Source organism: Chanos chanos, chromosome 12, assembly GCF_902362185.1.
Source record: "Chanos chanos chromosome 12, fChaCha1.1, whole genome shotgun sequence".
NCBI lineage: Eukaryota > Metazoa > Chordata > Actinopteri > Gonorynchiformes > Chanidae > Chanos > Chanos chanos.
The window spans coordinates 2,304,052-2,315,771 of NC_044506.1; positions in this window are offsets into that span (position 1 = coordinate 2,304,052).

The window sequence follows — 11,720 nt, forward strand, 5'->3', positions numbered from 1 at the left end:
CAGTTTAGTTTCCACCCCAGTTATCACATACACACAAATCTGCAATAGATAACACAAACTATCATTTGTCCTCTACAACCTTTTATTTGCTTTCAGTTTCCAGGTTAAGTGCACAAACTTGGTTGCTGAAAGATTCCGTTATTCACCAGTAATCATTGTTACCTGCCTAGTCATCTCTCCAGATTGGTCCGTCGTGGAAAGGGGTACGTGCGGAAACATGAGCTCTTTATTGGGTTCCAAGAGGCGAGAAGGATCATACCATCATTAATTATCTGAGGGGACCAGACATCAACCCGTGTATCCTGAATGTTCTGAATGTGTTTGTTTTGTTTTCTTTAATAAGATTATTGGTTAAATAACCGATGTCTGGGTATGTAAATTTCATTTGAATGTATTAGTTTAATTATAACCTTAAATATGTATTTATTAGCCATGCTCTGTTGTTTGTCACCCCCTCTGTCTGTTGTTTGGTGCGGGTCACCAAACTATATATGTGTGGGAGCTCCCTGTGTTAAGGCTGTCTTTTGTCCCTGTCTCTTGGTCCTGTCTTTTGTCCTAATGTACCTGAGCATGGCTTATTCATTTTTTTTCCGTTGAGGCTAAACCAATTTCTGCTGTTTGTAGACTTCCGTCACTGGAGGCCAGAGCAGACTGTTTTTTAGTTGTATAAGAATCATTTTGTTTTGACTTTATTTTGGTTTCACTTTCGATTTGCGAAGTTTAATTTCTTTTCTCTCACCATGATGAACGGATGCATCAAGCAATAAACTGCAAATTTCTGCACTGCCACTCCTGTCTCCGTGCCCTTCTGTTGGCCCGCCCTTTACACTGTGACCCAGGTCTTGTACCATGATGTTAAACTCTTGTCAGCCACTGCTCCACAGTCTTCAGTGTACCAGTGCCTGCTGTCCAGTAGTCCTCACCCAGTTCTGTTCTCATCCTGTCTAACTTAGGAACCTTCTCTCTGTTCTCACTGTTGTAGGACTCAATCTCTCTGTCATCAAACAGGCCCATGTAACTGAACTCATAGATACCGGGGGCTGACACAGGTTGGGAGAGGACTATGTAATGCTCATAGAGTGAAAGTTTCTCTGCAGGAAGAAAAGTGAAACAGGACAAGAATGTCTGAGGCATCAGGTTGTCAAAAAAAAAAATTATGTCTCCTCTTTCTTCATCGTACTCAACACATACAGTACAATCAAATCATTTTGGACATTTAACATTTTATTACCTGCATCAGACTGAAGAGTGAAAACAATTCTAATTTTTAAAACGTTTTATTTTCTAGGAACATGACATAAGCTGGACTGGCTAAGTGCTGATATACAGTATTATACATACAGCTGTGTAACCTTAGGCTGTCTTTAACCATTTAATACAGAAATTGTCTAGATACTCCCAAAGTCGGAAATGTTGTAATCTTAAATAGACTCCCAGTTTTATAATCTGTGTCTACCTTTAGATAGCAAAATGTATTTAAAATGAGTGGTCATTACATCGGTAAACAATTTGAAATAAAACTATGTTCTGAAACACGTCTTTCAGTGAGTGAAAAGGTTACTGAGCAATTCATAATCAGATTACATTTCGCTCGGAGACAGTCGGTAAAGTACATCAGAGCTAAATTATGGTGATCTGAATAGCTAATTAGTTGTCAACAAGATAGTCATTTTGGGAATTAAAGATTCTTTTCTAATGATTCTAAAAGAATGTCCTTCCTTTTCAGGTGACTTTTTTCTCTTCCGTTTATTTCTGTCTCTACCACCGCCTATATCGTCTTCACGACTTTCTGTCCTTTAATCACAGGGTACTTTTCTGCTTCATTTGTTTTACGTGTCAAATTTTATTTCTATAAGTGCGTCCCTCGGGGATCATATGGAGTTAATCAAATTTGCCGCACGAGACGGTAATCCTAACGAATGATACTGTTGCAATGCAGAAAGTCTCTTTGTCTTTGCTATCTGTCGCGTGACAGTGTTTAAGCCCCACCAAACCAAACCAAACCAAATCAAAAACACTGCGTGCATATTATAATGTTGTTAAACGATCATCAGCATCAGATGGTCGAAACGGTATGTTATTTTAACTTGACTTCGGCTTAGTTTCGCTTTCTGCACTTTCTGCTCCGCCGGTGTTCGTATCTACAGTAACTTTTCCGTTTAAACTTGGAGCTGCTTGGTGGCTCAAGGCGCCCACATGACGACGCTTAGCTGTACGCTGTATGTGTTGCAGTGTTGGCTACAGATTTAAACCAATAAGATATCGTGGAGACGAATATCATCTGTCTCTAGGTCGAAACATCATTTTAGCCATTAGCTATCGCTCTTAGGGGTGAAATGAACACGTAAATAAACAGAATATGAGTACGTGACAGTCTAAACATTATCTCTTACGCGGGATCAAGAGTCTGACGTCGAAATCTGAGAGCTCATTGTCTCACATTCCCAGCAAGTAATGACCAAGCCTCGATTAAAATATGTCTTGACACGATGAATATAATTAAGCTAGTAAAAAAAGGGATCCTGTCTCCTTTTGGCATGATATGGTGTAGCCCCTTTGGATTGTGTACAGATTGTCATTCCACTATCTGGTTAAACTCTGCTGATATTTAGCTTTAAGATTAAAGTTTGTGTTGGTGAGGATTAGGTGTGGGTTACACTGATAGCTAATTAAATATAAATAAAATATGTGCAAATGATCGGCAACAACAACAACAACAACATGTACATGTAGAATTCCAATTTTTACTCGATGTAAAGAGGTGACACTTACCACCCAGAGCTGGCAAATACACACCAAACATCAACAAACAGAAAACTGGCTGAAAGTCCATTGTTCCAACAGTCTTTTTTTGTACCACTTGGATATATTAGTTTATTCAGATGTTGTGAGGAAATGACTTGCCTTGACACAAGTGGCCACACAGGCTTGGTATTTAAAGTTATGGAATGCTGAAAAGCTGGTTCATCTCACTCAGTAAACACATGAGTATAGAAACATAACTGATCTCCAGACAGTCACAGAATTAGTCTCTTTGGCCGGGTCTGATGGAGCAGAACTCAGATTAATAGAACATACATTATACTGAGGGCATTGTTAGAGATGTGTCCTCTCCCTACACTGTGTTTTTTAATTACTTTACAAACACTACATTATGCTGTTATTTTATTTTAAACATTTACTGCACAAGTGCATGACCTTCCACACCATACCTCAGTCATAGTTTGCTTTATAACCTGAGAGTTTGATGATCTTGCTCTAACACTTCCAATATATTTTTTATATTTTTGTTTGTATATTTTCCAATCTCTGTGTCTCGGTATAGGTTTATTCCAAATGGAATAAATGAAATAAAAAATTAATATTAAATTGCAAATCATGGCAAAACAAACAAACAAACAAACAAACAAACCCATTTTAAACAATGCTAAACTGACACAGGTTCTTTGTGGCTTGGATAATGTTTTGTGACTTCTCCATTTCTGAGACTGTGGACACGACATTGCTGGTTCTCATCATAAAACAGGTCTGTCTGATTGTCCTCTACAATCTTCACTCAGTGACTGTTTTACTCAGCACGAGGACTGACAGTCCAAATATCACACAACATAGTTCACAATAACATAAAATACCACATGTCTCCCCACCACCAGTAATGCAGAATCATGGCTCACTCTGAGAGCAGTTCATGGGACATCATTATGTAAGCTGTAGAGGGCGCTGTAGGTGAAATGATTATACATATGCATGAAATTATTTTTAAAAAGCCCCTGTCTCACATCATACATATATATAGAATCTAAACATCTATTATAAATGATAGCATTCTATATAAATTGTACTGTAATAAAAATGTTACTACACTATAAGTGGTACTATTCTACATAAATGATGCCATAGCTCATACTCTTACAGTGAAGTCTGAGTGGAGTGAAATCTAAAGGAAAACAGTGTAAAAAATAGACACAGTGATGGTATAAGATCACACAACACCAACAGGCTTATGGGTGCTGGAAAAAAGTGATAGTTCAGACTGGTCAAGAGAGGCCTTGTCCACGGGGTCATCCTAGAAACCAGCACCAGAGGCCATTCTGGAGGTAATTAACTGGTTTGTCAAGTAACCATGGTGTAGGCATGATAATATACAACAAGCAGTTAATTTTTCAAAACGAGCCGTTGCATTTTGGCTTGACTCGACACATCTGGTATTCTATCAGAGAAAGAGAGAGTAGACAGAGCTGTGACAGATAAGTATAAAATTTAAAGACTGACCAGGAAACACGATGGCTTTTTAAATGGATAGAGTAAAATTAAAGTGTGGGCCACTGAGTAACACATTACATGCATAGCAGTCAGAGCTCAGGGCCAGACAGACAGGAAGTAATCATAACTGTCACTCATACTGACCTTACAGGCCTACTGCTGACCCCCATATGTCTGAGGAAGCCCACATCCAACATGCCAGGTTAGAGGTGCTTCTTCAAGCTATTCTAATCAGACTGTGCAAAGTCTCTTATGCAGACGGACCTGGGCTTTGGGCTTGGGCAATAATATCATCACTGACATCTGAAATAGATAGTTGTTATCTGTGGTTCAGGCAATGCAATGTCAGCAGTTTGAGAAATCCTGACATCAGCCTCAATCATACTCCTGAATTCTTACCCGTACAACACATAATCCATCAGAGAGAGAAAAAACAGGAAGCTATTCTTTGAGCCAGTGCTCTGAGGATAAAGAATTGAATAAGAATGTAATTAAAGTAGCAGATACTCCCCACAGCTCTCTGGTCCTCAAGTTCCACTAGTTCATATTAAATACAGTGTCCATGAGTTGTTGTGTTAACTGAAGCTGCAGTATTTTCAGGCCATGGTTAATAACAGATGAATGGATATTAATCCACAAGCCATGAACTTGTGTTTATTAACATTCTTTGTGGTATTTGATCATGATGTCAGAGATATTAGGGCAGCCGTGGTCTAAAGGGTAGAGAACTGTGCTTGTGACTGGAGGGTTGCTGGTTCAATTCCCAGGCCCCATGGCTGTGTGCCCTTGAACAAGGCAATGCTCCCCAGGCGCTCAGCAAGTAGGCTGCCCACTGCTCCCGCATCTGGTGTGTGTGTTCACTACTGGTGTGTTGGATGGGTTAAATACAGAGGACAAATTCACTGTTCACAGTGTGTGTGTGCAATCACTGAAACTTAACTTATTATAAAAACATGTATACTGAGTGTAACATTGGTATGAACAGGACACATAAATGTTATGCAGAAGAGGGACATTAGCCCCCCCCCCCCCCCTTTGTTAAAGACATTATTTTTTAAACAAAAACAAACTTCAGGGTGTTTTATTGCTGAAAATAACTGAGTAAAACAAAAGTATCCCAAATTCTGAAAACCAAAGTTAAAAACATGACATGGTGCACACTGATTTTGAAATGATGAAACTTCTGATACAGGAAGTAATATCCAGTTATTAAAAACCTTTTTGTGCATTCAGTGGAGAAAAAGCAACAGTAAAATTGCTAAAAATAAAACATATCTCAAGTTTACCACTAGACGATATCATCACACCTGTCTGCTATAACTTAGCTGATTATTAGTTGATTGGTTGCACCTGTTCCTCATTGTCAAGGGGTATATAAGTCCTTGTTTGGGCTCTGTTTCGGGGTTGGGGTTTCTTTGTATAAGTGTCTTTTGTACATGTCCATGCATTGGTTTAGATATTTTGTCAAGTCTCTGTGTGCTTATTGTTTGCCCTCCTGTGTTTATTCTCTTGTAATGACAATATCACCAGCTAACCGTCAAACAGCTTACTTTGTGTCTATTGCCTGAACTCTGCAATTGGATTCACATCTTTGGAAGGTCTCCTGTGTCACCAAGTACCATTGCAACACGTCTGTGATTAAACTCTGTTTAAACTTCGGAGAGCACAGTTTATCAAAGGTTTTTTTTCTCTTGAAAGAAGAAAGATATTTTGAAAATGATTGTTATCTGTGTTAAGCATTTGGATTGTGTGATGAAATTAATTTCATTTTAAAGAGGGTAGACCAGGGTATTATGTGTATGTTTTAAGTACAGAACATTTTAATGATTAAGTCTAGTGAGCAAAAATCATGTTTAAAATAATCAGTCAATGTGACAATAACAGATGAATGTAAAAGCCTCAGTCAGTGAACTGAACATTAATGAAAGTTGTTGATGGTACTAAAAAGTGTGACTTGACTCGTTTCTGACAATGGGACAATCTGTGTGTGTGTGAGAGGGAGAGAGGGAATGTTCACCTGACACAGTGTCTCTTTATCAGTCACTGAAAATGAATCTAACAATGTTCGTTGCATATTCACATTTCCATAGTCCGTAGTGATCCACAAGCACAATATAAATTTGTACTGTAAAAAAACTAAATGAACGGTTGAAAGTTTTATTTTAGAAATGAACGATTAAAATAACACAGCTCTTTATGGGATTAACGACGACGACAATAAATTGAACCATAAAATGAGTTGCTCCATACTGTCCGCCATTTTTTTTCTCTCCGTCGCTTTGGATAGTGACAATGTCTGGACAGACGTCCGCCTGGGAGAGGTTTGCGGAAATCGGAGCTAAAACCAGAGCCATGCTCTGGCTCAAACTACAACGTAAAGCCGCCGGAAACACTAGCACACGGAAACGGATGCTCAGAGCAGAGACGCAGTCCCACAATGCTTTCAGGTGCCATCCCTTAGTGCGGAATGAATCGCACCGAAAATGTTTAATTCAAACAAAAAACAAGTTTGGTGGACAAAGGAACAAATCTTGATTTGGATGTTGCTACTCCAGCTCGACGTTTCACAGGCTTTCGGCGGTAAGAGGAGCGAAATTTATGTGGTAATGAAACAAGCGAAAGTGAAACCGATTGGCATAGCCTACTCCCTAAAGTTATAACCGACAAGCGTATATGGCCTATCTGTCTTGTTTTACTCGGTACAGTGAACCTAATAATAATTTCCGTAGAAATTTCGATGTTAGTTAACCATTGTAATCGCGACATATTTACGTAGTTCCATTCAAATACATCAAATACATATGATGCAGTTTTTCATTCTTGCCTTCATCAGTAGCCTACTGTTGTGCAGATTTCACAGAAAGCATTTTGTATCGATAAATGTGACGTTTTAAGACGGACACTTTCTCATCCAACATCCACCCTGATGTACGGGGTTCTCTAGTTTTCATTATTACAGTTGTACCAAAAGTTTTAATGTAAGTCCAACTTCCAGGAACTGTTAGCAGCCCCACCTTCGCCCTTAAATCGCCATTTTGTTTGGGACTGATTTTAAACTTTTGACACGCTGTTATTTATCACTGTTATGTGCAAACTGGATGAAACCATATGTCATAAATGAACGCTTGTTTTCTGCAGTCATGAGGAGCTCAGTTAAAGTAGCATAATTGGCCTGGCCTCGAGCGATCGCGTATGTTTTCACATACATGATAGGCCCCTAAGAGTTGTCGCTGTTTCCTGACTAAGAAGAGACCCCCACTTGGTTAAGCTCTTGTTCCACTCAACAGAATATAAATCTATAGTATAAGAAAGCTCTATAAACTCCTATGGCAATTCTACAAACGTGAGCAGCGGCAGAACTGATTGTCCAAAACAGCTCGTCATTACCACTAACATGTATTAAATAATACAATTAAAATAACTAGTTCAATAATACTCCTCAAAGAATGGTTATGGATTTGTTATAAGTTAATGCCTCAATTATTTTATAATGATGCCCGGTCAAATTTATAGTTTATTATAAATGGTTAGTATGTGGGTAGAGGAATGTGGAATTTGAGTTGTGTCTCTGTCTGAGTTCAGTTTGATGTAGTGTCCTTCCCTCTGTGGTGATCTGGCCTTAATGGTCATTTACCTTTATCATCCAATGGACTAATGGTGCGATTGGTGCTATGATCACCTGCCCTGTGAAGTCGCAGAGAGGGATGTGGGGAGGGTTTGTGCAATGTTTAGTCTCCCAATTAGTGAAATATTAGATAGCTCATATATTACAAAAAGTACAAAGTCTGTCCTGTGGTTAAAACCCAACAGACCCATCTAGGATGTTCAGTTAAATCTTGAGAGGCTCCTTACCTCTGTATCTGTTTGTTGTATGTGTTTGTGTGTGACTATTATAACAAATCCTCAGACATTTTTGGAACATATATGGAAACTTCTTTCATTTTCCAACATTAACAACATTCTGTCAGAGCAGCTGGTTCAAATTAGACGTGAACTGTGTTTTTGTGGAATGTCTACCTTTACAAACACAGCAGATTGTTAAAATTCAGCAGCATTTTCAAATTGCCTTGGACGGGGATCTCTCACAGTGTGGAAAAGCTTAAAATGGTTGTATGTATTAGGACAATCTGACAGGTATACGCTCTGTCCTGTTACTTTCCTTCTCGGCTGTCATGGGGCCAGGTCGTGGTATGGTCAAGGTCAAAGTAATCGTGAAAGTAACCAGTGAAAGTAATCGTGAAAGTAACCAGTGAAAGTAACCAGTGAGAGTAACCAGTGAGAGTGGTCCTATGTGTTTGTACGCTTTCAGGAGCAGACGTGTCCAGTCAACATTATTGACTATTTTAGTTATTTTCTCTTGGCGTATTCTTAATTTTTGTGATACAACAACGCAAAAACTAAACAGAAAAAGGAGAAGGAGAGACTTAGGAGCAGGACAGCTGCATCTGGTCACATGTCACATGACTCTGTTCATCACCAGACACCACAGCCCATGCCTGTTTCTCTGTTACCTTACTCTGTTTCATACTGTCTTGCTTATTTATTTCATAAGGTAAATTGTTAGAATAATCCCCTGAGCATACATTAACTCAGTTTCTCATAGCATACCAATGTTAAATTGAAAATAGGTCAAATTTGACCCAAACATTCCAGGAGGGAAACATTTCTGATATTTATACTGCAAAAATAAAGGTCATTTCTTCATTAAATGAGTAAGAATACAGTTCCATGTAAAAACAAAAAAGAAGTTTCATATGAAACTGTGACCAGTGACCAGTTTTGTTTTGTTTGTTTATCACTTGTTTATGATTCTGTTTTGTTCTTTTTTCCTCCAGAGAAACCCTCACATTATGAACATTACATCATCCTCTTCAAACCAGTCAGGACACCTGGTATCTACAACTTCAGTTATATGGGTCTGATTAATGACGGAGAGATCGAGTCCTACAACAGTGAGAACAGAACCAAGATTCCTGAACAAGTCTGGATGAGAGAGAATGTGACTGGGTACTACTGGAAATCAGGCACTGCTAGACTGAGAGATGAGGAGGAGTGGATGAGAAATGAATTTAATAAAATGATGACAGTCATGGGTCACAGTCAGTCTGGTGAGTGACTTTTCCTGAACTCTCACATGTCATCTTGAGTTGCTCTTCGTGAAGCAATATGTTACTGCCTCAACTTTTCTCATAGCAGTGCTCTATCGTCCCCCGGGGCCCTATAGTCAATTTCTAGATGAGTTTTCTGAATTTCTCTCTGTTATTCTTACTAGAGTGGATAAATCCTGATACTGGGGGACTTTAATATCCATGTTACGTCCCCGGTGGAGTGTGGTGTCTAGGGGTATGTTGGGGAACGTAGCATAAAGCACCCACCACCTGTGCTGGTTTTGGGACGGTTCGGTGAGGGAGGAAAAACACGGACACGGGGAATTGTGGTGAAAAGAGTGCACGATATATTTAGAGTGTTTACAAAGTGTTATATATATATATATACAAGATATTTACAAATATACACAAAAACACTCGAATGTGGGAGAGGACGCAGACGGTGCCAAAGAAACGAAACTAGTAAAACAAAAACCACCCTGAACTACACCGAAAAACACACACTGAGCTACAAAACAAAAGGCGGCAAAGCCAAAGGAAACCTGACTACACTAACTAGAAACCGAAATACAAAAGTGGCACCTGCCTCTAACCTATCCCTAGACAACGTTAACACTATCGCGGGGATCCCCTTTCTTACCTGTCCGTCTCCCCGCGATAACCAAAACACCAAATCCAGCGCGCAATCCACAAACAAAGTCAATTAACGAGAAGGCAGAGTCAGGGTACCTGTGGAGACAGAGAGAGCGAGAGGGAGAGAGAGAGAGAGAGAGACGCAAACAAAACAAGACGCACACAAACAAAACGCACAGTGCGCCGCACGTAACAATCCACATCAATAACGATTCTAATTCACTTAATAAAGCTTTTACAGCTATCATAGACACTGTTGGCTTTAACCAATATGTCCAGGAACCAACTCATTTCAGTGGGAACACTTTAGATCTTATTCTAGCTCGGGGACTAGATATCTCTCACGTTGTCGTCTCTCCTTACTCCGCTGCCCTCTCAGACCATTTTCTTATTACTTTCCAAGTAACTCTTCCGTTCACACCAGTTGTCTCTACCGCGGTTCGTAGCTGCCGTCGCGTTAATGCTTCCACCACTGCTGCGCTCGCTGATCTGCTTCCTACTGCTCTCAACTCTTTCAATGATCAGCAGAGATCTTTGAACGACTTGACAGACAGCATAAATTCTACCCTTCGTAATGTACTGGATATGGTAGCACCATTAACTATAAAAAATAGATGTAAACACTTAACACCTTGGTTTAATAATGAAACCCGCGCACTGAAGCAGGTGTGTAGGAAATTGGAACGAAACTGGCGGGCAACCAAACTAGAGGTTTTTCGCCTTGCATGGCACGACAGCCTGATAGATTATAAACGCGCTCTCTACGCAGCCAGATCCGCATATTACTCGAAAATAATTAATGTTAACAAAAATAACCCCAGGTTCCTTTTTGATACAGTATCTAAACTTACCCAGAATCACTCTCCTCAATCTAGCCCTTTTACTGCAAGCGATTTTGTTGAATTTTTCTCGCAAAAAGTAGACTTAATTCGTCGTAATATTCAAATTAATTTATCAAATCAGACTGTCTGCATGCTCTCTGTTACTGCGCCTAAGATTAGTCAGGATATGCACCCTTTCACTCAGTTTAACCAGATCTCTCTAGACACACTGTCCAAACTGTTGCACTCTGCTACACTCCTCCAGCATAAGGCAAAGATTAATTTGACTAGTTATTCATTTAGTGGAGGGGCTTCAGCAGAGACTAGCTCCCTCTGTGAGCCTGGTCCTCATTCTGCCTTAGTTGCTCAACATAACTCGCTCTATGGTCATCCCTCTGTCAGCAGCAATTTGGCTTTTGCTATTAGCGTACTCTCACGCCCTCGCAGACCACGTCGGCCTAGATTTAGACAGCCTATTTCCCACAATAACTTAATTCCTATTCAACTGACCCCCTCTTCCGATTCGATCGTTGTAAGCCCAACAACCCTGAAGTTCGGTTTTATTAATATTAGATCACTCTCCCACAAGGCCTTGCTGGTCAGCGACCTTATTACTGATCTTAGCCTTGACATGATGGGTTTGTGTGAAACTTGGTTGAAGCCAGATGTTTATTTTTCTTTAAATGAAGCCTCACCCCCCAATTATTCCTTTTCACATGCTGCTCGAGCAGCGAAGAAAGGTGGGGGTGTAGCCTTAATTTATAACACTGAATTCTCGCCTAGCATCTTTAATGCACCAAATTTTACCTCCTTTGAGCTGCTCTCTCTGAAACAATCCTGCTCTACCTCACCCTTCCTCATAGTAGTGATCTATCGGCCCCCTGGGCCCTATAGT